We start from the raw sequence: 27,982 nt of genomic DNA, 5'->3' as shown, positions 1-27,982 counted from the left end.
TGAATGAAGCCAATTCCATCCTGCTTTGCGGTTGGCGCTGGTGAAGACCGACATCATGTTACAATTTTTCGATCTGCACAAGAAACCCATTATATATAGTAAAACGACATGTGTTTTGGTCATTTTGTGTACATTTTATGTGCATGGAAATATACATCACAAATATATGAGTACAAATTTTATCAGAATAAATGAGGGGGCACATGAACACAGTTTCAGCAAAATCATAGACAACAATAGAGCAAGCAACAGACCTATGTAAGATTATTTGTGCCAGGATGTCATTAACTCTGCTACGTACTTCCCAGAAGTAGGTCATCTATGGCATTATCAACCCTATAAAAATAATTACAAATTATAAAAGTATTTATTCAGGTGATTGTCATATGGTAACTACAAACACTATAAAAACAGCAGGATCTTCCAGTTCACCTCTCCTTTATATAAAACATGTACAGTTTAATATGTTTGTGTGAACAATTAATATGTCTGACTTCCAGATCATAACTAGATACTATGTGCTGCAAATAGATTAAACTGGGTAAATATTCTTTTTGCACAACAACATACAAACTGTAGTTTTACTTTCCTCCTCATACTTGCCTACTCTCCCGGAATTTCCAGAAGGCTCCAGAATTTTCAGGAGCCCTCCCGGAAGAGTTTGCATCCTCCCGGACGTGATGGAGTTGGAGCTTAATGATGTGATTTTGCATCGTTGAGCCTTGCCCCCTGCTGTGAATTTCAGCATTTCCTAACAGGGGGCGGGACTATGGTGATGCAATAGCGTGACCACTGACGCCCCCTCCTACCCCCTGTCACATGACCTCTCCTCTGGGATTTGAAAGTCGGCAAGTATGTCCTATATTAGCTGCAATAACAATCCGTGTAAATATAATTATAGGATAGGATTTTCAAGCTATCAACACTAAGATGAATAGACATGGAGTAAGTAATATATCACCCTTGCTGAGTGCACATATTCTTGTGTTTAGCGAAAACGGATGTGTGGTATAGATCAGGGAAAAATTCATAGCCTTATCTTTCCAGGTTTACTATATACAAAGTACCCTGTTCCTCTCTACCCGTATTCAGAAAGTCTGCCTGCTTATAACACAGAGGTTTAGGCTATTAAGATTAAAATAACTTGTTAAAGCAGTGTTCCCAAACTGTGTGCCGTGGCTCCCTGTGGTGCCGCGGCGATCTCACAGGGGCGCCGCGACCAGGGCCAGTGGTAAGCAAGCAGGAGACTACTTGGTAACTATTTTGGCTTAGGTGTGCCTTGAAACAATTATGGAGAACCTTAGGGTGCCTCGAACTGAAAAAGTTTGGGATTCACTGGGTTCAAGTATACAAAGTGGCACATGTTGGTAAGAACTATAATGCGGCTACTCCCATGAGACTGTTGCATTTTTGGTGGGCAAGGCTTATATTTGTGAAATGTAGTAACACATATTTTTACAGAGTCACAAAATCGTGACATTGTTAAGTTACAAAATAGATGCACAAAAAATAGTCAGTAATAAGCATTTGGTAGAAAGTTTTTTAATGCATGAGAGGGAAAATATATTGAAGCAGTGTAACATGTTTTTAAGTGACACTGAAGTAATATTCTGAAATTAACAGACAGTATGTACTATAAATATGCTCTGGTCCTAGGAAATTATCAAGGCCATTATTTATCGTGTTCCCATAGAGCAAAATGTGCAAATAATTCTAATGTGGGAGTCCTCATATTATTTATCTCTGAAAATTTGGGTAGTCTTCTCTTTTACAGACCTGGCCAGAACTCCTTTTTCTAACCTATCAGTAGGTTGCACTACAGTCACATGACATGGTCGCTATATATGGTGCTGTAAATTATGTGAGCCATCTGCTATGAGTGTTACCATATTTGTAATGTAACCCCGGCTCCCATATCTCAGGGGGCCCACTAGTAGCTAATCAAGTGGTGCCAGAGAGGGACAGTGTGGTACTTCATATGGCCGTGTATCATATGGCCCATTCCTCCTTTTCTCCCTATCCGTATGTGTTGCCTCCTCCCCCTGTCTCTGCCATTGACATATGTGATATGGGAAGTGCACCACATAACAGACAATGTCCCATGTGAGCAGACTGCAAGGGAGGCAGACCGAAGAGTCTGCCTCTCCAACACAGCGTGGCTGGAAGAGGACAAGTGTGAAGGAAAAGGCCTCTTAATGTAATGTGGGAAATTAATTTAATTTAATGGTGGAGTGTGGACCAGGGCTAATTATTTAATTGTGAATGCTATTATTTTATTTGTGGATTGATGGTGGGGCGGGCTATTTAAGTTCATAGTGCAGCCTATTAGTTTAGGTTGGGGTAATGAGACTTTTAATTTATGCTGGGGGGGTTGAGTTATTAATTGAATTTGGGGCTGAGTTTGGGGAGAAGGAGGGCTATTTATTAAATGGGAATATGAATTATTTAAAGTCGGGATGGTTGTGGAAAATAGCTATGTTTATTAAATGTCTATACTATTAATTTAATGTCGGGCCTGGATGGGGGATATAGTTTTATTTTTAAATGTGAGAATAAATTAGCCCATACTCAGTTAATCCCATATTCTCTATGATACCAGCTGCATAGCAAAATAAACACCCTATATGTATACAAAACCAAAAGACAATTGTTGTCAGCACTTATACTTAACACTGCATATCTGTGTGTATCTAGCAAAATGAAAACATTAGGTATTGGTTCATGTGTTAACCAAAATATTTAACCTGCATTCCAGCATCAAGGGCACCTCATTATATGCAGGTCCTACACTGACCTATATCCTTCAAACACCATTAAAATGCAGTTAAAATCGGATCCACTCCCCTCCCAGGTATAGGGGCTTACATCTAGCAAGGGCTGGCTTGTGGCCCTAAAATAGGTTTGATGGACAGCTGCTAAGACAACATAAGGCAATATTTTGAGACAAAACCAGAGAAGAAATAAGCCCACACTCAGTTAATTCCATATTCTATATGGTACCAGCTGCATGGCAATATAAACGCACTATATGTCTACAAAACAAAGGACAATTGTTATGAGAAATAGCGCAAAATAATAATAAACAAAACATGTAGTAATATAGCACCAAAATTTCAAACATGTGAACTTAACAAAAATAAATCATGAAAAATGATGCAGCCAAAAACACAAACAAAAATCTAAACATAAGATTGCAGGTAAAATTGGAAGAAAGGCGGGTAAAAAACAAGTAATGTTTATGATTTCTTTGCAGATTTAAAAACGTTAGAGGCGGAAACTTAGACTATCATGCAATCTACAAGAACAAAGAATGTTTCATACCCTATGATTGCCCTAGAGATGGCAGTCAGCTAGGGTCAAAAAAGGTTGTTGTGTCAATAGTATTCCAACACATTTCGTCCTATTCAGATTTTCTCAATGAGAAAGTCAGAATAGGACGAAATGCATTAGTTACTATTGACACAACACGTTTTTGACGCCAGCTGACTGCCATCACTGTGCGGCTCATAGACAATTTCGTGTTCCACAGTTAACTACAGGAGCACCGTACATTATATCACACTTCTAGTGGATTTGCATCACATTATATGTGATTGGCAGGTATCTATGAAATCAACTGAGGAGCCATTAACCAGGAGTGACAACAACATTCTGAGTCACCTAGATTGACACACAAAATACATATTACATTTATTATGTACAAAAAAGAAAAGTGTCACAATTAAGTATAAATTGGAACATAAGTTGTATATGCTAACATTCAATCACTAAGCTTATAATATGAGTACTAGTACAGAACTGGTAGTTGCTCAAATCAATTTATAGGCTATAACAGGTGCATGAAAGGGTGGGGTTATCCTAAAAGGAAAAAACAGAGACAAATTCCCCCAGCACACTGCTAAAGCCAGCAACAGATCTGCTATTTCTACTGTAGATAAAAATGCAAAAGTCTCAGTTGCACACATTTGCAAATGTATGTTGAAGCCACCCACCACGCCAAGGTGCTTTTGCTAATAGGGTGGTCCTACTCTAAACAATGAGAGTCCCATATATTTGGGCCATACATATGTGTTTTTAAATTGAGAGCTAACTTACCAAAGAGGTACCCCAGAGACCTCCAAATAGCAATCCAATGTCAGTACTCCCCCTCAGCTACTGACACCAACATGCCTCTCAGACAAATACAGAACTGGTAGTTGCTCAAATCAATTTATAGGCTATAACAGGTGCATGAAAGGGTGGGGTTAACTACAGGAGCATCGTACATTATATCACACTTCTAGTGGATTTGCATCACATTATATGTGATTGGCAGGTATCTATGAAATCAACTGAGGAGCCATTAACCAGGAGTGACAACAACATTCTGAGTCACCTAGATTGACACACAAAATACATATTACATTTATTATGTACAAAAAAGAAAAGTGTCACAATTAAGTATAAATTGGAACATAAGTTGTATATGCTAACATTCAATCACTAAGCTTATAATATGAGTACTAGAAAGGTTTTTTTGTCCTTTTTATGGGCCAATGGCTGGTGATTTTCTCAATCTCACCTATCAGTATCACCTCTGTTTTCCTGGTCATTTTTACGGTAATTTAGCAGTGGTTTGCAAAAATGATGCTTCATACATCTTGTGATTTATTTTATTATAATGGCTATAATTTGGGCCAACAATTTGTAGTGTGGGTCGTTTGAAAATGGCGGTTTTCAAGCAGTTTGCTACCAGTTTGTCCTTTCACTTATCAGCGGTTTTCATATTGTCCAAAGACAGCAACAAAAAACAGTGATTTTATCAAATTTCAGATTTATACATTTCTCCCTAAGGCTTCATACAAATTGTGGTCTAAGCTTCAGATCCAGTGACTTTATACTTCATTTAACACTCTGTTGTGTAAACATAGGGATTGTTGATCAAAACAATAAACAGATCGTCTGTACACAGACACTTGTTCAACTGGATGATGAAGCATGAACTCATTGTTCAGTGTTTGGACATTCAACCATTTAAAAACAAACAAACAAATATCAGGATGAATTGAGTATGTAGTGACCATTGTGATCAATAATCTCTCTGTTGTGTTCCATTTAAGCTGTGTGAATACAGTGTAAAATCTTTAGAGGATAGTAATCATAAATATCTATTCCACAATTGCATTAAATAAATTTATGTTTAAGCTATTTTGAAAAGCAGTTTATAATTTGAGCACAGATTATTAAAAAGCAACGTCAGCGCTTTTGTCTGCAAATGGAATAAAACACATGGGGGGTATTCAATTGTTTCTTTTAACGCGCTAAAACCAAAAAAAACAAGCGCTCTAAAAAAACTTCATATTATACGGTAAATTTGCGCGCGTAAACAGTTAATACGGTACTTACTCGCTGCCAGCGGGCTGAATTTCAGCTCGCTGCTCAGGGAGCTGCGAGATGAAATTTAGCGAGTAATTACCGTATTAACGGTAATATTTTTAGAGCGCTCGTTTTTTTGGGTTTTAGCGCGTTAAAACAAACAATTGAATACCCCCCATAGGGGGGTATTCAATTGTTCCTCCGGGCGCCGCCGGAACGAGCGTGTTAAAACTATTACCGTTTATACGGTAATTACTCGCTCAATTTCAGCTCGCAGCTCCCTGAGCAGCGAGCTGAAATTGAGCGAGTAAATTACCGTATGAACGGTAATTACGCGCAATATTACCGTATAAACGGTAATAGTTTAAACGCGCTCGTTCCGGCGGCGCCCGGAGGAACAATTGAATACCTCCTATGGAAAAATACATTTTAATTTACATTGGGGCTGCACTGTGTCACAGTTGCTAGCATTGCTGAAATTAACCCTAGTAGGGAACATAGATTGTAAGCTCCACTGGGACAGGAACTGATGTGAATCTTTAAATATTCTCTGTAAAACTCTGCATAATATGTTGGTGCTTTATCATTCTCATCATCATTAATGTAACACCCCCCAGTGGCGTTTTAGTAGACCCTGCCATAGGCAAATAGAGGAGGGTTTCCTAGTGCCTGGAAACCCCCACTTTGTCATACCCTGGGGAACTGTATAATTGAGGTGGCTGGACCCTGCCCCCGCTTCACACGGCTCTGCAGTGCATGCAGCATTGCCCATGTATATTATAGGGATAGGAAGAGTTAGAGAGCAGCCAAGCATTGTCTAATATTATAGCCATGCACCCATGCATGCTGGTCACGCCCACTGATGACGTGATGTGGAAACCCCCCTCTACAAGTCCTGCGTTTGCCCCTACCTGCACCCCAGTGAATACAGGAGTTGTCATCTAGAGGGCAAGATAGGTGTTTGTGAAAAGTGACACAAGGTGGTTGCTATGGTGACAACCCAGCTCAGCCAGCTAGTGACTGAGAAGAAGGAGGGGCTGTAGAAAGGGGAAAAAGAAATATACAGAGGAGACAGGGAGAGAAGAGATGTAGCTGGGGACCTCGGAGCTTCCTCCCAGGCTCCCCCGGCATTGCCCAGAAGCGGGTGAGAGCAGTGACTGCGCAAGGGCAAGTACCGTGTGCCTGAATAGGGGGAGAGTCCCCAGAGCAGAGACCCCTGGAGAGAGGTGGCAGCATACATACACTATGGGATGTAGGAGCTGCTTATGTGTTGTAGATAAGCTACACTGTGATTCTGGCTGAACTGTGAGTAGTTGTAGAACTACTGAGACCAGGAGAACCTGATATGTACTGTATAAAACCAGCAGTGTGACTGCACATTCAGAGGGGAGGATTCCCTAATCCCAGAGAGGGGGAGAACCCCATATCACTAAAGAGAACCACAGAGAGAGAGGGGAACATTTTGCATAGAAGAGACCATGGTAGCTGATGAAGAATACATAAATAATCTATTATTTATGTGTCATTTTATAACATATATGAACAGATTCAGCTACAATTTAATTAGCACACTGACGAGGAACAAATCCTCCCCCATTGCAAACATTTGGCTTATAAATACCAGATAATCAGGTTTTCAGCAGTTGGCCAGTAATTAACATATGAAAGACTGTAACCAGGTTCTAAACTCCGCCCACAAGAAAGGTTTTTATCATACACTTACACAAGGAGAGACCTTCTCCTTTGGAAGCTGTTGCCGGCCTGAGCAGACATGATGTGAGATGCATCATGGCCTACATTGGCCCTGACTAGTATGGAGCTTGAATGAAATGAAGAGGGAGTAAGTGAGTCTGAATACATGAGAATGAATGATTATTTGTTGTAATTGACATGAAAGTTTGAATGCAGATGGTAAATGTGATTGGAAAGATTTTGGTTTGGTATAGACAGTGTTACATAAATGCATGCCTTGTTGGGATAGATTGCTGGTTTAAATGAAAGTATTTATGTTATACATAGTTCTGTGGTTCAGTATTGGTTTCATGACTTGTAATAATGTTGCAATGCTGTGATTCATGGAGTGCTGTATATAAATGGAGGCGTTTGTGTTATACATAGTCCTGTGTGGTTTTGTGTTTGTTTCAGAAAGTCATCAGATTGTTTTGTTGGCTGTGTTGGTTTATGCATAGAAAGTGCAGGAAGTGATCAGATCGTTGAATATAACATTTTGTTAGATTATTTGTGTTATACATAGTCCTGTGTGGTTTTGTGTTGGTTTCAGGAAGTGATCAGATTGTTTTGTTGGCTGTGTTGGTTTATAGGGAAAGTAGTGCGGATGGATGTAGTATGTGGTTGAAATACCATGTGTTAAAATTGGCCAGTGGACATTGTGCGATAACTGCTGAATAGAGAGCTGTTTGTGGTGGACTGGCTAACACTGCTTGTAATGAGTAATGGGTCTGTACTGACTTCACATTGTTAGTAATTGAGGCCTTGTGAGCCAACATGTGTTTGTAACAAAGCATGGCAAGTCAGCCATTTTGGATGGTGACTACATTGTAAGAAGGAGTTTCATTATGGACTTTGAGTGAGATAAATGGAGTGAGTGTATCTGTATGGATTCCTCCCCTCCCCCTTCACTACACAATGCATTCACATATACATAGCTTAAACATACACACACTACACCTTTAGACAAGTTAGTTAACACACACACACACAATTACATATATATGTATATTACAGGCAATAAGTGTGATATATATCACTAAAAACTATATTTTGTGTAAAATATTGTTACGCTGTTTATTGTTCTATAATATAATACAATACACTTTAAAACAAGTTTTATATCTTGTTGTGGTTATTCTTGAAGTCTGTCAATATAAGGGAATATAAGAATGATGTTTCTTGGGTTAATATAGAAATACCTTTTGCGAGGAGTTGATTGACGGTAATAGTCATATATATAACGGTATTAAATGGTCATACATACATTTGCCAGAATATTAAGGAGATTAAAACCCAAAAGGAGGTAAAAATTCTTTAACAGTAGCTGTATTGTCAGAGCCAGGGGCTGTGCGTACACAGAGAGAAGTGTCAGAGCCCAAAGGAGAAATCAACCCGCAGAGGAGGGGTGAGCTGCAGTTGAGAGCTACATAGCGTGTGTCAGAACTGCTTTGAGAAGCTGCCTGCCTGTTACCATCCATGTGAGTGCCCCTGCAGAGGAGGGTGAACTGCAGTGAAGTATGGAGAACTGGAGTGTAAGAGACATGTGAACTATTGCTCATTAAGAACTGTGCTGGGGAGAATAAGGAGCTGTATATATTTATTTATATTTATTTATTGCTGCAACCATGATTATCATGCTGGAGGAAGAGGAATGTAAATATAGAGTTCAGTTTGTCATAGAAATGGTCTGGCGGCCAAATTATTGTGACTTTCATTGTACTGCACCACAAAGTGACATCACCTGTGTACCATTACTTACAAAGAAACACCTGCATGTGCAGGGACCCCCTGGTCATTTACACCCATGCCCATCAGCTAGCCGGGCCTGGAGAAGGAGGTGCACTATGTAACTTCGCACACCACACCAAACACACAGTGACAGGTTTACATTTATATAAACAATATTAGTAATTGATATATTATTAAAAGTACATTTAAAAAAATGCACAAATATTATAGCATGAATTTTATGTGTCCAACACTAAATGACCCCCTATATCTATAGGAACCTGTACTGTATGTGTGTGTATGTAATGTATGTGTAACCCCACTCCCTATGCACAGTTGTTAAGCGCCAGGCTCACACTGCCTGACCACATGATATTATATGGGCCCTACAATTGGTTTCATGCCCAACTTGGACACTGGGGCTACTGTATCACAAAAAGCATGTGAAACTGACACTGACACATTTGTCATACCCATCTCTGATGGGGTTGGTCTGATAGCAGATCAAGAGTATTCTCTGTCCACAGGAGATTAGGCGGGAAGGGAAAGTGTCACACTTGATGGGATGCACGGCAGACATCCAGGGCTGGGGTCCTCTACTAATACCACTTTCATACTGCCGCCCCGGCAATATCCCGGGTTGTTAACCCGGGATATTGCCGGGGCACAGGGCAGTATAGATAAGAAGATTCCCGGGTCGGGCGGGTTCATACTGCACCTGCCCGACGCGGGTTTTAGAAAAAAGTGTAAAAAAATGTTTTAATTAAAAAAAAATACATAACAAATGTTTACTTAACTTATTTTCAGCCAGCGGTGTCTCCGGTGCGTTGCCGGCTGTCAGGGGGACCTCTGGGTACTAAAATGACGTAATTTCTAGTCCATTAGAAATGACGTAATTTTAGTATATATTTTTTTTTAATTAAAATCTTTTTTTTTTACTTCCCCATTTTTTTTTTTTACAGTATGAATGGTGAGACCCGGGAATTACACGGGTTGCACCATTTATACTGCAGGCGAGCGAGGTCCAACCCGGGAATTACCCCTCGCAAAATCCCGGGTCTAAGTCCCGGGATTTTAGACCCGGGATTTTGTGGTTGGACTATTCATACTGCACCACGACCCGGGTTTTTCAGCGTGCCTCTGCAAAAACACGGGTTTTTGGTGCAGTATGAATGGGGTATAAGTGTATATAAAAATTGCCATGGGTTCAGTACTTAGAAGGTGAATGATAGACATGGTGCAACCTAAACAAATACTGAACGAAACAACTCCAACTACATCGTCCCCTGCCCTTATTTACAACACAATTCTACTGTACATTAAACACCTTCAATACATTTTAAGAAATTATTATGTACTGAAGAAGTAGTGTTCAGTTACCATTGATGAAATGAATGGACACCAGGCCATTGTGAATAAATAAAATAAATGAAGTAATAAGACAACAATGACAGGAAACATTTTTAATACCTGACTATTAATATGTTGCCAGCACACACAAAGGATCGTGTCAGAAAATATTTTCACACAAACATCATTATATAAATTAGATCGATAAGTGGTCTGTTCATAGTGTTGAAACAAATTCAATTTGGAACAACAGTTGAGACAGAATTGTTTATTTATTCCAGACTGACAATCATGCACTTTTATTGTTATAAGCAGGTTATATGTTTATTGTTCCTAACCTACAATTTATTCACAATATTTATATGATATTTTCAATACTTGTTTACTAAGATTGAAATTTCCATTAAAAAAATAAAAAATAAAATAAAAAACCTTCGTGTACACTGCTGCTGCTTCCCCATGAACTGAAATGCTCTCAGCTCTCATCTACCATAATTTCTACCCACTGTCACAAATCGCCTTACAAGTTAAGTTATCGAAACAGACAAGAGACAAGAGCTTCACCTTTAGCAACCCCCGTTCTGATGAAACCAGATATGTTCGCCGGTATTTGCTTGTTCCCAGGACTAAATCTTGAATAGTGATAATGTCATTTAGGTAGGTGGACACCACGGACAACTAGGTAGTGAGATGCAGAGCAGAGATCTCTATGGCAACGAGAATGCAAGATACACCTGGATCAGGTATTGCAGAGGTGGCTTAGTGGTTAGCACTTCTGCCTCACAGCACTGGGGTCATGAGTTCGATTCCCAACCATGGCCTTATCTGTGTGGAGTTTGTATGTTCTCCCCGTGTTTGCGTGGGTTTCCTCCGAGTGCCCCGGTTTCCTCCCACACTCCAAAAACATACTAGTAGGTTAATTGGCTGCTATTAAATTGCCCTTAGTGTCTCTCGGTCTGTGTGTGTGTGTGTGTGTGCGCTAAGGGATTTAGAATGTAAGTTCCAATGGGGCAGGGACTGATGTGAATGAGTTCTCTGTACAGAGCTGCGGAATTAGAGGCGCTATATAAATAAATAGATGATGATCATGATATACTAAGTTGCAATAGGATGTAATACCAACTTCCACCAGTATAACAGCCTGGCAGTGTAGAGTAGAGTATAGATCTAATGCCAGTTGTAGCCTGTGTGGAAATGGCGCTGAAGAGCAACTCATCTGGAATGAGTATCACAGCTGACACAGGAAAGTCCAATGGAGTGTATAATGAGCACCACGATCCTACAGCTGGGAAGTGGTATCACAGACAAAAGGCTGAGTCAAATACCAGGCAAAAGGGTCAGTCCATGCTGTATTATATGTAGTCGATGGTCAGAAGCAATAAGCCAATCCATGCAGCAATCAGGGGTAGTCAGACCACAGGCACAGGTCAAAACCGAGTAACAGACAAAAGCAGAATCAGCACAGAAATAGGAGCACAGAGAAGCAAGCGTGTGACCGCTATAACCGGCAACAGATCAGGAAAACTGACACATACTTAAAGCACAAATCACCAATCAGGGTAGGTGTCAGATAAACCTGAAGGCTGGGTCTGGCTAGGTTGGAAGGCATCTGCACCCTGGGCCAGTCCCATAATGGGCTACCTGCTTTTATTCCCTTTAAAATGTTTCTAATAGGCTGCTGAACCGAGTCTTGCCCCCCCCCCCAGGCTAAAATTTACCAGCTAGTCCCTGGCGACAGGTGATTGGAGTCAGAGACTGGCTGGCAAATTTTAAAAGAAAAAAAATACAGGTAGCCCACTATGGGACTGGATTAGAGGGCAGATGCCCCCTTGGCCCCCAGCCCAACCTGCCCCTGAGTGGAGTTTATGTGATCACATCCAGGCTGACATCCTAAGGCAGGGGTCAACAAACTTTTTCTATCAGTGCGCGGGCAAAAATGTCTTCAAGCCCAGGTGTGCCAGTATATATATATATATATATATATATATATATATATATATATATAACATTTGTCAAAGTGTTCTGTATACGGTGGTAAGCCATGCCGCCAATTCTGCTACTGCTTTGATTGCAAAACTATAAAATTCCATCCACTTACATTTTCCATATCGCCACTATTAAATTTCCACTTCGTCCACTCTTTTTGTGTGTGTAAATAAATATATATATATTTAATTATTTCTTATTTTATCATGCTAATATCATGATAATATTAATAGTAATAGGACCATCAAATAAACGTTCATGTTATGCCATACAATAGTGCCCCCAGTTCATATTATGCCACTGTAATGCTGCAATTAATTTTATGCCACACATAAATAATCCCAATCCATGTTATGCCACATAGTTGTACCCCCAATCCTTATTATGCCACATAGTTTTGCCCCCAATTTAAAGTATGCCACATAGCTGCCCCAAAATCAAAGTATGTCACATAGCTGCCCCAATTCAAAATATGCCACACAGTTGCCCCCCAAATCAAAGTAATGCCACACAGCTGCCCCAATTCAAAATATGCCACACAGTTGCTCCCAATTCAAAATATACCACACAGTTGTCCCCCAATTCAAAATATACCCCACAGTTGCCCCCAATTCAAAATATACCACACAGTTGCCCCCAATTCAAAATATGCCACACAGTTGCTCCCCAATTTAAAATATGCCACACAGTTGCCCCCAATTCAAAATATACCACACAGTTGCCCCCCAATTCAAAATATGCCACACAGTTGCCTCCAATTCAAATTATGCCACACAGTTGCTCCCAAATTCAAAATATGCCACACAGTTGTACCCCCAAATCATAATGTGTCTCATATTTACCTTTGGAGTCAGCGCTTCCACAAATGTCTTCTTCACTACAACCTGTAAGCTTCTTCACTAAAGCAGCTGAAGATGGTTGAAACGGAGCTGCTGCGCATGCGCATCAGCGCCGTTTCAGGTGTCTTCGGCTTCTTTAGTTTGACAGCTGAGGAGCCCGGCGTGCCAGACAGAAATGGTCGGCGTGCCACGTCTGGCACGCGTGTCGGGGGTTGCCGACCCCTGTCCTAAGGTATGCAACACTGCAGTAGCTAAAACAAAAACAACAATCACCTGCTGTTCCTTACTACCCCTACAGCAGGTCAAATGTAGTCTCAAAACACTTTGTGGAAAGTACACTCACAGCTTTCGACTCACATGCAGGCCAGGATAGCAGCATACTGCTCCACCCTCACACTCTGTCTGTCTATCACTCTCAGGATCCTCCCTTTCAGAACTCAGACACACTTGGCATTTACAGCGCTGACTAGACCAGTAACAGAAATGGTGAGGACTAATGCTTGCAGTCGAGCTCACTTGGAATCTCTCGAACATTGATAGTCTGATTCTCGAATCAAAATGGACTCAGACTAACTTAAATTCAGGATTCCCAAGTCTCACTTTTTAAAAACTGAGGCCCTACAAAACCCCCTCCACGTCTCTTAAGACATCACACTTACTGATTTGTCACAAGAGGCTCACAAACTCTTACGCCTCAGTGGGTTACACTTTGAATGTTTCTTAAATGTCACAGATTTTAACCAATCTAATGCCAGTAGCATTTTGAACAAGAATCCGAGCACAAAACTGAACATTCCATAGAGCAAATACAGTTTTTTGTTTTAAACCCAAAGTCAACCAGTCAATTAGTTATTTGTTGGGTAAAGATACAAATACTTTTTTCATTTTAAGTGGAAGGAGTCATATGAATTAGTTTACACACTATTGGTTCCTGTGCGCTGCCAGATTAGGACAGTAGAGGTCATCCTAATCCTACAAATGTTTTCATATTCTACTGAGCAGAATTATAATGACTATTTGTTTTATAGGCATCTAATAAAAACTAAACAAATATAAGGAAGATTTCACTGACCTAAAATGTGCAAAGTTATTTATTGTGTACAAATGTCCACCTTGCGCACAGATACTGTAGGTATGAAATTAAAACTGTACCTTTTTTTTATTTATATTTTTTATTAGAAGCATTTTGCATTTACAGAAAACAAAATATAACATCAATTATATGTTTTGCATATGTACATAAGACAAAAAGGTATCAGCTTAGACACCAAGGTTTTAAAAGCTAACAAGAATCAACATACTAGGTATATAAATATGCGTATAAAATAGACCAAAAATTAGAATTCCTCAACATATACATATACTTTCCTACCTCTCCCGCGGCCAGAGACAGACAATAGCTTATGATATATGCTCGTAGTTTCCTATATATTTATAAAAATAATTGGTGGGTTATCTGATAATTCCCTCAGATTATACCAAGAAGTGAACCTAAGACACTCATGAATTTGTTTTCTCATGGTTAATAAAGTATCAATGTAGCGTTCTGCTTTTACTTCCTTATCCAGTGACACTTCCCCCCCATTCCATTCTAAATAGAAAAAAAAATATTTTCTTTAAACAAATTTACAGGGGGGAAGTCTCAGTGCGTTCAAGTATGTAAGACAGTTTTACGGGCTGCACTAATAGCTAATAACAACTTCTTACTACCCATAGTAATTTTCTGATTCTTGGGGAAAATACCAAATATAGCCCATTCCGAAGTGAAAGGCATATAATTAACCAGATCTCTCAGAGCTATATTTCGCACTTGTAACCAGAAGTTTCTAACCAGAGGGCATTGCCATAAACAATGAAGTGAATCTGTACCATCTACGCCACACCTATCACACCTGGAGTGAGTAATAAGTCCCATAAGTTGTCTCCTTGGAGGAGAGAGGTATGCACCATGGAAAATATTTTAAAACATTTCTACATAGATGCTGGAAGGGAGAAGTTTACAAGACAATTCCAATGCCCGCACTAACTCTTTAAGTGAAAGAAAGGGGAAAATAGACAACCACCTGCCCAAACACACATTGGATCAGGACAAATCGATGGGATTTCGCAAATGGCTATAATGTAGCATTTAACATTTGCTGAACTTAAAAGCTTATCCACCTACTTATTCCAGTCTAATTCAGAGAATGTCCTAATCACAAAACTTACATAATTTTGGGCCTGGAAGAATGCCAGAGGGAAAGCCTGAATATTCGGGAAATTGGAAATCGCTTCAATAAATGTTAAAGGATGTCTATCACTTTTATGTATCAGGCAATCAATTGTTCCAACTCTCCCCACCTTCCAAATGGAAAAAGGGATAGGTTGCAGCACCGTCCTGAAAATCAGGATTCCTCTGAAAAGGTAGATGAACCGATTTATAACTATTCAATCCCGCCTTATGGCGAATAATATGCCAAACCCTCCTTGTAGACCATAGCAGCGGGTTGTCCCGCATGTCGTGGGTGGTCTCCTGGTCATGCATATGCAAGAAACTGACCAAATCCAAGTCAACTAAGAATTCACTCTCCAGAAATGTAGGAGTATATATATCACTACCCTGAAGCCAGTCCCTGAGATACCGAAGCAATGAGGCATGATTATAAATTTTAACATCCAGGAAATTAATCCCTCCATTTGATTTACTTTGTTGCAGTTTAATCAGGTCAATACAAGACTTCTTACCTGCCCATATAAACCTCCTAAATTAACTATTGATTTGTGTAATATCTTTTTGAGAAAGCAGAATAGGGAGTCTGAAGAAAATAGAGTAGTATCGGGAACACAACCATATTAATAAGGTGCGCTCTTTTAGTAAATGAAAGCACCAGATTCTTCCACCCCTCTAAATCCCTTTCAATTTCCTTTATACAAGTAGAGATATTGAGAGGATACAAGTTAGAAATAAGTTTTGGTATCTGTATTCCTAAATATGTAAAATGATTGGACATCCAACGAAAATTGAAGTTGTGACCCCACTCTGGGTTCCCAATCCTCTCTCCCAGACACAGCGCCAACGTTTTGTTCCAATTTACAGACAAACCTGAAATCTTCCCAAAGAACTCTATATCCTCTATGATCCCTACCAAAGACATTTCTGAGTTCCCTATATATAATATGATGTCATCAGCAAACACTTTGATCTTAATCTCACGCTTTCCTATCTCTATTCCCTGAAAATTCTCAGATCTAATAAGAAGACGTATTAGTGGGTCTATTGCTAGGTTAAATAATAAAGGCGACAACGGACATCCCTGCCTTGTCCCCCTAAACATAAAGAGTTTACCACCTCTTCTGCAGCCATTGACTAGTAATCTCGTAGTTGGATCAGAATATAATCCTCTAATTATACCTATAAAGTCTTTATCAAAAGCTCTGTATTGAAGTATTTCAAATAAATGGGACCACAACACTGTCAAATGCTGTATGAATATCTAGACTAAATAAGGTGTTTTGACTACTGAGTTTCGATTTAGAGGCTATTACTGCAGTCACAGCCGTCTGTATTCCTTTAACAGAATGTCGCCCCTGAACAAAACCCAACTGATGGGGTGTCACTCACCAGCCTGTGAGTTCTTCTTCCCGTGTATTTAGGAACCGTGGCCGTCCACCATCCTGAGGGTCTGCGCATGCGCAGCCCTTTCAAACCTTCAGTACCTGTCCCTTTAGTTAATTGGCTGATCAGGCAACACTCCCTATTTAAAGCACCTGAGTTCCATACCTCGTTGCCTGATCTTGGAGTCTCATTCCCCATGAGCCTCTGAAGGTGTTCCTGTGTTTCTTCGTGTATTCAGCGCTGCTGATTCCTGTGGTTTCCAGACCACTTCAACTCTCCTGTGGTTTCCAGATCACTTCAACTCTCCTGTGTTTCATCGTGACTGTTTAGCTGATTCCTATCCGCTGCCTCCGTGCACTACAGTCTTCAGACCACTTCAACTCTCCTGTGTTTCATCGTGACTGTTAGCTGATTCCTATCCGCTGCCTCCGTGCACTACAGTCTTCAGACCACTTCAACTCTCCTGTGTTTCATCGTGACTGTTAGCTGATTCCTATCCGCTGCCTCCGTGCACTACAGTCTTCAGACCACTTCAACTCTCCTGTGTTTCATCGTGACTGTTAGCTGATTCCTATCCGCTGCCTCCGTGTACTACAGTCTTCAGACAACTTCAACTCTCCTGTGTTTCATCGTGACTGTTAGCTGATTCCTATCCGCTGCCTCCGTGCACTACAGTCTTCAGACCACTTCAACTCTCCTGTGTTTCATCGTGACTGTTAGCTGATTCCTATCCGCTGCCTCCGTGCACTACAGTCTTCAGACCACTTCAACTCTCCTGTGTTTCCTCGAGACTGCAACAGCTGATTCCTATCCGCTGCTCTCCGTGCTCAACAGTTCCAGCTCAGCTCTACTCTCCCGTGTTTCATCGTGACTGCACCTGCTGATTTCTATCCGCTACCTCCGTGTACCTGCAGAGTCCTGCTGGCTGCTACTCCTCAGTTCTACTCGTGTCTGCAGCAGCTGATCCGCTCTCCGTGCTTCTCAGTGTTCCTGCTGGTGTCTACTCGCCAGTCTGCATCAGATCTACGCCTCACTGCTTTCATCTCGTCTAGACCATCGCTACTCTTCAGGGTTCCCCAGGAGTCCAGTTCTACATACTACTGCTTCCTGAGTATTTGTTGCTATCCCTGCTGGTCTACCTACCTGTGCGCTGCACCTACTTGATTACCGCTTCACCCTCCAGGGACTTCGCATCCTGCCGGCCTCCAGCCGTTCAGGTATCTCTGCACTCCTGTCTGACAGCCTGCTCCTGAACCACGGTATGCATGCTTCTCATTGACTGTGCTGGTGTATTGCATATCTTGCTGGACTGAGTTCTTCTCCTCTGGAGCTTACTATCCGCTGAGACTATTGCCATCATTGACTGTGTTATCTTTTGCCCGGATAGTTTCTGTGACTTTGTATTATTGCAGTGCTGTTCAGTCATTACTATATTGTGCATGTCATTGTGGATCAAGTTCAAGGTGCCCGTGTATCCTCTGTATTGCAGTCTCTCCCCGTGCTCCTCCTCACATATATATTCAGTGGTACAACTTGCTAGAGGCAGACCACTGATCCCTGTTCCTGTGTCACCTGTTCCAGTGTCCTCTCACATAGCAGTGGTACAACTTGCTAACGCAGACCACTGACTCCCCGGATACCTTCACCTGGATTCCATTCCTTCACCCAGACAGCGGTACAACTTGCTATACGCAGACCGCTGACTCTCATCACCTCCTCGTTGCTGTTGGACATTCCTCCTCACTATAGCAGTGGTACAACTTGCTACCGCAGACCACTGACTACCCTCACGTGTCCTTTGTCCATTCAGTTCCTCGTGTATTACTACATATATATTACCAGTGCTGCTAGTCATAGACTTTCCCGAGCATCTCTATCATCTGCTGTCTCCTGTTCCGTGATCACCCCGCTACCAGAGTACCATATTACCATCTATACTGCTCTGGCAAGCTTATCACCTGGTGATCCCTGGGTAAAGACTCCTAGTGCCCGTGACAGTAAGATTAGGCCATGACAGACCCAGATACGGAACCTACAGCCAAAGAGATGCTGCAGCATCTGGTCACCCGTGTGGAGCAACAGGAAGCTCGCCAACAGCTGTTACTTCAATGTTACCAGTCGTTAGCCTCCCAAGGAACATCTGGACAGACCGTTACAGCTAATGTTGAAGCTCCTGTGCTTTCCTCCGTTTCCCCAGTGCCATCCCAGGTGTCTACGGCTTCCACGCTTCACCTGCCTACTCCGTCAAAATACGATGGAGACCCCAAAACTTGTAGGGGTTTTCTCAACCAATGCTCAGTTCATTTTGAGCTCCAACCTCAAAATTTTTCTACCCATCGTTCCAGAGTGGCCTATCTTATCTCATTGTTTTCTGGACAAGCTCTGGCTTGGGCTTCCCCTCTGTGGGAGAGAAACGATCCTGTATTACAAGGTAGTGCCAAATTCATTTCTATGTTCCGAAGTGTGTTCGATGAACCAGGTCGTGTGACCTCCGCTGCTTCCAGCATTCTTCGTTTACGTCAGGGTTCTCGTACAGTAGGCCAGTACGTCATTCAATTTAGGATATTAGCCTCTGAACTTCAGTGGAACACTGAAGCATTAATTGCCGCCTTCTGGCAGGGGCTCTCCGATAAAATTAAAGATGCACTGACTACCCAAGAGCTTCCTACGTCATTAGAAGATTTGATTTCTCTTTGCCATCGTGTAGACATGAGGTTTCGTGAAAGGGAATCTGAGAAAACAACTTCAGTTAAAGCACCTCTTCGCTCAACCCCTCAATTTCGTCCAGCTTCATCTCCTGTGATCCCCATGGAGATAGGACGTTCCAAATTAACTTCAGAGGAGAGGAACCGAAGAGTAAAGAATAGACTTTGTATCTATTGTGCTGATTCCACACATATGCTCAGTTCTTTCCCTAAGAAATCGGGAAATGCCAGGCCCTAACTAGTTCTGGAGAGGTGAAGTTAGGGTTCCTGGAGTCCTCTCCAGCTTCTACGAAATTAAAAGTCTGCGCTTTTGATGTTACGATTTCCTTTGCTACCAAATCCTTTGAGTCTCAAGCACTGATTGATTCTGGAGCAGCAGGAAATTTCATTTCTAAATCCCTAGTGAATCAATGGTCCCTACCAGTGATTGCTTTGAAAACACCGATTACTGTGACTGCTATAGATGGATCACGTCTCATCAATGGTCTCATCACCCAGAGTACGTCTCCAGTAATGCTTCAGATTGGTGTGCTACACCATGAAGAGATTTCGTTTTTAATTCTTCCTGTTACGACAAGTCCGATTGTCTTAGGCCTTCCATGGCTTCAATGTCATTCTCCCCAGATTGACTGGCGCACTCCTCAAGTTACGTCTTGGGGAGCTGAATGTCATCATCGTTGTCTTTCTCAAGTCATTCCTCTGAAAATACAGCAATCTTCCATCTCATCTTCCTCACCGGGACTTCCTCCTCAGTATGCTTCATTTGCCGATGTTTTTGATAAAGCTCAGTCTGAACGTCTTCCTCCTCATCGTTCATGGGATTGTCCGATCGATCTGCTACCTGGCAAGACTCCTCCTAGGGGTCGGGTGTATCCACTTTCGTTACCTGAAACTCAAGCTACATCTGATTACATCCAAGAGAATCTCCAGCGAGGGTTTATTCGACCTTCCACCTCTCCCTCTGGAGCCGGGTTCTTCTTCGTAAAAAAGAAGGATGGATCACTACGCCCCTGCATAGATTTTCGTGGACTCAATGCCATTACTATTAAAAATCGGTATCCCATTCCGTTGATCACTGAGTTATTTGATCGCATCAAGGGAGCCCGGATCTTTACCAAGTTGGATCTTCATGGTGCCTATAATTTAATTAGAATACGGCCCGGTGACGAATGGAAGACAGCGTTCAACACCAGAGATGGGCATTATGAATATCTAGTAATGCCTTTCGGGTTGTGTAATGCCCCCGCTGTTTTCCAGGGCTTCGTTAATGAGATCTTTCGGGACTTGTTATATGTATGTGTCGTTGTCTACCTGGACGACATATTGATCTTTTCACAGGACCTGCCTTCTCATCACCAACATGTGGCAGAAGTCCTTTCCAGACTCCGGAAAAATTCATTATTCTGCAAACTAGAAAAATGTTCATTCGAGTTACCCCAGATTCCATTTTTGGGGTATATTGTTTCCGGAGTTGGCCTACAAATGGATCCAGAAAAAGTGAATGCTGTATTACATTGGCCCCAGCCAACTACCCTTCGTGCCATCCAGCGTTTTTTAGGTTTTGCCAATTACTATAGACGCTTCATTCAAGACTTCTCGTCCATTGCTTCTCCGATTGTGGCCCTGACTCGTAAAGGGGCCAATACTAAGCAATGGTCATCCGAGGCTCTCCAAGCCTTTCAATTCCTTAAAGAGTCCTTCTCCTCTGCTCCCATTCTTCGCCAGCTGATGTGACACTTCCCTTCTTCCTAGAAGTAGATGCCTCTAATGTTGGCTTAGGAGCCATTCTCTCCCAACGATCGGAGCAACAAAAATTTCATCCTTGTGCCTTTTACTCTCGGGGTCTCCTGCCTGCAGAGAAAAATTACACTATCGGGGACAAGGAGTTGCTGGCTATCAAAGTTGCATTAGAGGAGTGGAGATACTTATTGGAAGGAGCTCGTCACCCTGTGACGATTTTCACGGATCATAAGAACTTGTCATACCTACAGTCTGCCCAATGCTTGAATCCTCGCCAAGCAAGATGGTCTCTTTTCTTTTCCCGTTTCGAATTAATCATAACCTTCAAACCAGCTGCCAAGAACAAGAAAGGTGACGCTCTATCCCGAGCTTTTGTGACGTCCTCTGACGTTGAAGAGGTTCCCAACCATTCTATACTAGACCCCAAATGTATCTCGCTGGCTGCTTCTTCCACTAAAGTGCTACCATTTGGGAAGACCCTCGTGCCTCCTACTCTTAGGAGGAAAATCCTTTCGTGGTTCCATTCTTCTCGTTTTTCTGGACATGCTGGTGAACGCAAGACCTTTGAGATTCTCTCTCGAAGTTACTGGTGGCCCTCGATGAGGAGAGACGTCAAAGAGTTTGTAGCTGCTTGTGAATTGTGTTCTCAGTTTAAATCCTCCCGCAGAACTCCAGCGGGGTTGCTTCAACCACTACCCATTCCGTCCAAGCCCTGGACCCATATTAGTATGGACTTTGTTACTGATCTTCCGCCTAGTAAAAATTGTAATACTATTTGGATAGTGGTAGACAGATTTTCGAAGATGGCTCATTTTGTCCCTTGGTCTGGTTTGCCTTCCTCGTCTACTCTGGCTGAACATTTCATCAAAGAAGTCTTTCGTATTCATGGATGTCCGTCTGAGATTGTGTCAGATAGAGGAGTACAATTCGTTTCCAGATTCTGGCGGGCCCTCTGTAAAACCTTGGGCATACGATTAGCACTCTCATCTTCTTACCATCCTCAATCAAACGGACAAACTGAACGGGTCAATCAAGATCTCAAGACCTTTATAAGGATGTTCTCATCAGCCAATCAAGACAACTGGGTAGAATTGCTTCCTTGGGCTGAATTCGCTCATAACAACATGTACCATGAGTCATCTTCCAAAACTCCATTCTTTGTGGTTTACGGTCACCATCCGTCTTTTCCGGAATTTCCTGCCCTCCCTCCCACCCAAGTTCTTGCTGTAGAGACTGTTTGTCAGACCTTCAAAAATATTTGGTCTCAGGTCAAAACCTGTTTAAAGAAGACATCTGCCAAATATAAGTCTTTCGCAGATAAGAAGAGGCGGGTTATTCCACCACTGAAAATTGGAGATCGTGTCTGGTTATCTACCAAAAATATTCGTTTGAAGGTCCCATCTATGAAATTCGCTCCCCGTTTTATTGGTCCATATAGGATCATTCAAGTGATAAATCCAGTTTGTTTCAAACTTCTACTTCCTAAGAACCTTCGTATTTCCAACGCCTTCCATGTGTCCTTGCTCAAACCTCTCATCATCAACCGTTTCTCGGCTCCTCCTTCAGCACCTCAGCCAGTTCAAGTTCATCAGGAGGAGGATTTCGAGATTACTCATGTATTGGACGCAAAAATTTCGCGAGGAGTTCTTCGTTTCCTCGTTCATTGGAAGGGCTTTGGTCCTGAGGAGCGTTCATGGATCAAAGCTGAAGATCTCAACGCTCCAGCTCTTCTTAAGAAGTTTTATTCCAAAAATCCGGACAAGCCCGGTTCCAGGTGTTCTGTGCCCACCTTTAAAAGGGGGGGTACTGTCACTCACCAGCCTGTGAGTTCTTCTTCCCGTGTATTTAGGAACCGTGGCCGTCCACCATCCTGAGGGTCTGCGCATGCGCAGCCCTTTCAAACCTTCAGTACCTGTCCCTTTAGTTAATTGGCTGATCAGGCAACACTCCCTATTTAAAGCACCTGAGTTCCATACCTCGTTGCCTGATCTTGGAGTCTCATTCCCCATGAGCCTCTGAAGGTGTTCCTGTGTTTCCTCGTGTATTCAGCGCTGCTGATTCCTGTGGTTTCCAGACCACTTCAACTCTCCTGTGGTTTCCAGACCACTTCAACTCTCCTGTGTTTCATCGTGACTGTTTAGCTGATTCCTATCCGCTGCCTCCGTGCACTACAGTCTTCAGGCCACTTCAACTCTCCTGTGTTTCATCGTGACTGTTAGCTGATTCCTATCCGCTGCCTCCGTGCACTACAGTCTTCAGACCACTTCAACTCTCCTGTGTTTCATCGTGACTGTTAGCTGATTCCTATCCGCTGCCTCCGTGCACTACAGTCTTCAGACCACTTCAACTCTCCTGTGTTTCATCGTGACCGTTAGCTGATTCCTATCCGCTGCCTCCGTGCACTACAGTCTTCAGACCACTTCAACTCTCCTGTGTTTCATCGTGACTGTTAGCTGATTCCTATCCGCTGCCTCTGTGCACTACAGTCTTCAGACCACTTCAACTCTCCTGTGTTTCCTCGAGACTGCAACAGCTGATTCCTATCCGCTGCTCTCCGTGCTCAACAGTTCCAGCTCAGCTCTACTCTCCCGTGTTTCATCGTGACTGCACCTGCTGATTTCTATCCGCTACCTCCGTGTACCTGCAGAGTCCTGCTGGCTGCTACTCCTCAGTTCTACTCGTGTCTGCAGCAGCTGATCCGCTCTCCGTGCTTCTCAGTGTTCCTGCTGGTGTCTACTCGCCAGTCTGCATCGGATCTACGCCTCACTGCTTTCATCTCGTCTAGACCATCGCTACTCTTCAGGGTTCCCCAGGAGTCCAGTTCTACATACTACTGCTTCCTGAGTATTTGTTGCTATCCCTGCTGGTCTACCTACCTGTGCGCTGCACCTACTTGATTACCGCTTCACCCTCCAGGGACTTCGCATCCTGCCGGCCTCCAGCCGTTCAGGTATCTCTGCACTCCTGTCTGACAGCCTGCTCTCCTGAACCACGGTATGCATACTTCTCATTGACTGTGCTGGTGTATTGCATATCTTGCTGGACTGAGTTGTTCTCCTCTGGAGTTTACTATCCGCTGAGACTATTGCCATCATTGACTGTGTTATCTTTTGCCCGGATAGTTTCTGTGACTTTGTATTATTGCAGTGCTGTTCAGTCATTACTATATTGTGCATGTCATTGTGGATCAAGTTCAAGGTGCCCGTGTATCCTCTGTATTGCAGTCTCTCCCCGTGCTCCTCCTCACATATATATTCAGTGGTACAACTTGCTAGAGGCAGACCACTGATCCCTGTTCCTGTGTCACCTGTTCCAGTGTCCTCTCACATAGCAGTGGTACAACTTGCTAACGCAGACCACTGACTCCCCGGATACCTTCACCTGGATTCCATTCCTTCACCCAGACAGCGGTACAACTTGCTAAACGCAGACCGCTGACTCTCATCACCTCCTCGTTGCTGCTGGACATTCCTCCTCACTATAGCAGTGGTACAACTTGCTACCGCAGACCACTGACTACCCTCACGTGTCCTTTGTCCATTCAGTTCCTCGTGTATTACTACATATATATTATCAGTGCTGCTAGTCATAGACTTTCCCGAGCATCTCTATCATCTGCTGTCTCCTGTTCCGTGATCACCCCGCTACCAGAGTACCATATTACCATCTATACTGCTCTGGTAAGTCCATCACCTGGTGATCCCTGGGTAAAGACTCCTAGTGCCCGTGACATGGGGAGTGAGAATTTGCGGTAATCTGGTTTGCAACTAATCAGCCATAATCTCTGCCAGCAATTTACAATCAGTTTTCAGTAATGTAATGGGGCGATAGGAGTCTGTTAGCTGGGAGTCTATACCAGGTTTAAGAAGTAGTGTTGTGAAGGAATCATTGAACCCCAGACATATGGCACCTTGTTTATGGATATTTGTAAATAACTCCACCAGAGCCCCAGAGAGCTGCGGCAGTAATAACTTATAATAACCATTCGAAAAACCATCTGGCCCAGGTGATATGACAGATTTTAGGCCATTAATCACCCTAGTAACCTCTTCCAGTGTGATATCACCTTGTAATGCCTCCCATTGAGATGAGCATAATCTAGGTAATTTGGCTCTGTCTAGTATTTGGATTTGTAATGCTTTATCAATAGATTGGCTCTTATATAACTCTGAATAATATTTCTCAAATTCAGCTAAGATATCTTGTGTCTTTGTCAATATGGTATTTGAACTAGATCCCCTTACAGCAGTGATATAAGTATGTTTACGGCAGGGTTTAGACATTGTAGATAACAATTTCCCTGCCTTGTTGCCCCATCTAAAGTACTTATACTTACAGAATTCCAATTGTCACTTAGTCTGGGAGAGAAGGACACTGTCCAGCAATTGTTTTGCCTGCAAATAATTTGAAAGGGATGAGTCTTGATGGTTCTTCATGTATATCTGCAAAGTTTCTCCCAGAGACTTATGGAGAGACCGGTATGTGGCATCGGATTCCTTCCTCCTCCTAGAAATATATCCAATAATATGACCCCTCATTACTGCTTTAGACGCATTTCATAACAATGTTAGATCCTCCCAATGTTCAAGATTATCATCTTGATAGTTCATCCAAGCCCCAATTGGCGGAAATCAGTAGAACCACCCAAATAACTTGGAATCGCCATAGACGTCCCGATTGTGAGGGTGCCACCTGCTCCAACGTAATAGATATGGGAGCTTGATCTGATATGATTATATCATGTATATTAACTTTATTAATTTGGGAAATCAGTGAATCCGATGTCAACAAATAGTCTATTCTCGACCAAGTGTGATGAACTGCTGAGAAAAATATAAAAGATCTGTCTGTGGGATTAAATAATCGTCAGGGATCTGTAAGGAGAAGTGAGCGTTTAAATGTCTGCATATATTTCCATGAATTCAATCCATTTTCCCCTACAGGGGGGGATTTATCCAATAAATGATTATCTACAGCATTAAAATCTCCTCCTACTATAAGAGTATAGTTTTCCCTCTGTGCCAAGTTCTGATGCAGTTTAGACAAGAAATTCTTTAAATCTGTGTTTGGGGCAGGGGGAGGATCTAGAATTTTATTTTACGGGGGGCGATTTAGGGGGTGGGGTAATTTAGTCCCCTTTTTGACAGCTCAGGCTGCCTAAGGCTGCACACTATGTGCAGGTCCGTTCGGCAGAGACAGGCAGGGAGAGTGTGCTGCCCGGCTGCTCTGATTGACACAATCAGAGCAGCCGGGCAGCACACTCTCCCTGCCTGTCTCTGCCGAATGGACCTGCACATAGTGTGCAGCCGCCGGCAGCAAATCCCTGCTGGGGGGGGGGGGAATCGCCACTGGTTGGGGGCGTATACATTCACCAAAATATATTTATGGCTCCAAATTACTACGTCTAATATTAGGAAACGGGCCTTAGGGTCACAGATTTTGTTTAGAATTGTAAACTGAACATTTCCTCTAAAACCTATTGCTACCCCCTCTTGCCTTTTTATGAAAAGGTGCGGAAATACAATCTCCCAACCATGGGGCTTTTAAGGATGATCTGTCATTGTTTTCTCAGTGTGTCTCCTGAAGGAAAATCAAGTCCTTTTTTAATTTTTTGAGGTGTGTAACCACTCTTTTACGTTTAATTACTGAATTCAGTCCAACTACATTCCAGAGACCACCCTAAACGCAGACGGAGCCATATCAGTATTAACAGATGTTAAATCTGGTGCGGTCAACCTACCCCCTCACCACAGAAAGAAGAGAATTGAAAGATAATTACGTAACCTGTTGAACCTCCGTCCCAGCCTACGGAAGTATCAATGTCTCCATCCCATTTTTGCACCTCCAGCCGCGAGAGAGAACCAATGCTTCTAAACCAAAAAACATAGTAAACAATTAAACAGCAAAGGTAAAACGAATATAACAAATGCTTCTTTTCTTTTTCTGATTTTTCCAAACCAATAAACATTTCTGTGAGATTCAAACCAATTGTATGAATCTCACCAAGTATCCTATTTATTTATAATTACTTATGTTTTTTAGATGTATGTAACATAATTTAGATATAGAGTCAATGTGGGGAACAAAGGATAGGTGTGAGTTGAGGATTACACCTCGGCAGCGAGCTTGTGGGGTGGGATTTATAGTCATGTTATCAACAGAAATAGAAATGTCAGGTATGCTCTTGTTGGTGGGTGGGAATATTATTAACTCTGTTTTAGAAAGATTAAGTTTGAGTTGGCGAGAGGACATCCAAGATGAAATGGCAAAAAGAAAGTCAGTTGCATGGGACAACACATATGTGGAGAGATCAGGGGAGGATAGATAAATGCGGGTATCATCCGCATAGAGATGATACTGAAATCCAAAGGAACTTATTAGATTTCCAAGAGAAGCGGTATAGATAGAGAACAGCAGAGGACCTAGGACTGAGCCTTGCGGTACTCCAACTGATAAACGAAGCGGAGTAGAGGTGGATCCAGAGAAATTAACAGTGAAAGAGCGATTAGAAAGGTAGGATGAGAACCAGGATAGAACAGTGTCTTGAAGACCTAGGTATTGCAGCGTTTGTATTAGAAGAGAGTGGACAACGGTGTCAAATGCAGCCCAGAGATCCAGGAGAATTAGGAGAGAGTAACGGTGTTTAATTTTGCAGTGATCAAATCATTGACAACCTTAGTCAATGCAGTCTCTGTGGAGTGTTGAGAACGAAAGTCAGACTGAAGAGAATCCAACAGGTTGTTTGTGGAAAAGAAGCGTGTGAGGTGAGTGTAGGTTGTTTGTGGAAAGGAAGCGTGTGAGGTGAGTGTAGGCAAGTCTCTCTAGAAGCTTGTAGGGGCACGGGAGCTGAGAGATGGGACAGTAATTTGAGAGAGAGTTTGGGTCGGAATCTTGTTTTGTTAGGAGTAATCACTGCATGCTTGTATAGTGATAGAAAGATGCCAGTAGAGAGC

At 42.3% G+C, this 27,982-nt stretch overlaps 1 long non-coding RNA gene across 1 annotated transcript; it reads right to left on the bottom strand.

The window, feature by feature from the left end:
* Positions 1 to 236: 236 nt before the first annotated feature.
* LOC142143000 (uncharacterized) lies at positions 237 to 27,060 on the bottom strand. Its single transcript, XR_012689448.1, has 3 exons — positions 26,814 to 27,060; positions 25,366 to 25,535; positions 237 to 336 (listed from the first exon to the last, which is right to left on the bottom strand). It is a non-coding gene; the product is annotated as an uncharacterized LOC142143000 (long non-coding RNA).
* Between the last annotated feature and the right edge of the window lie 922 nt (positions 27,061 to 27,982).

The sequence above is a fragment of the Mixophyes fleayi genome, chromosome 3, assembly GCF_038048845.1.
Source record: "Mixophyes fleayi isolate aMixFle1 chromosome 3, aMixFle1.hap1, whole genome shotgun sequence".
Lineage (NCBI taxonomy): Eukaryota > Metazoa > Chordata > Amphibia > Anura > Limnodynastidae > Mixophyes > Mixophyes fleayi.
The sequence above is the reverse complement of the archived record's forward strand: the minus strand, read 5'-3'. Positions and strand labels throughout refer to the sequence as shown.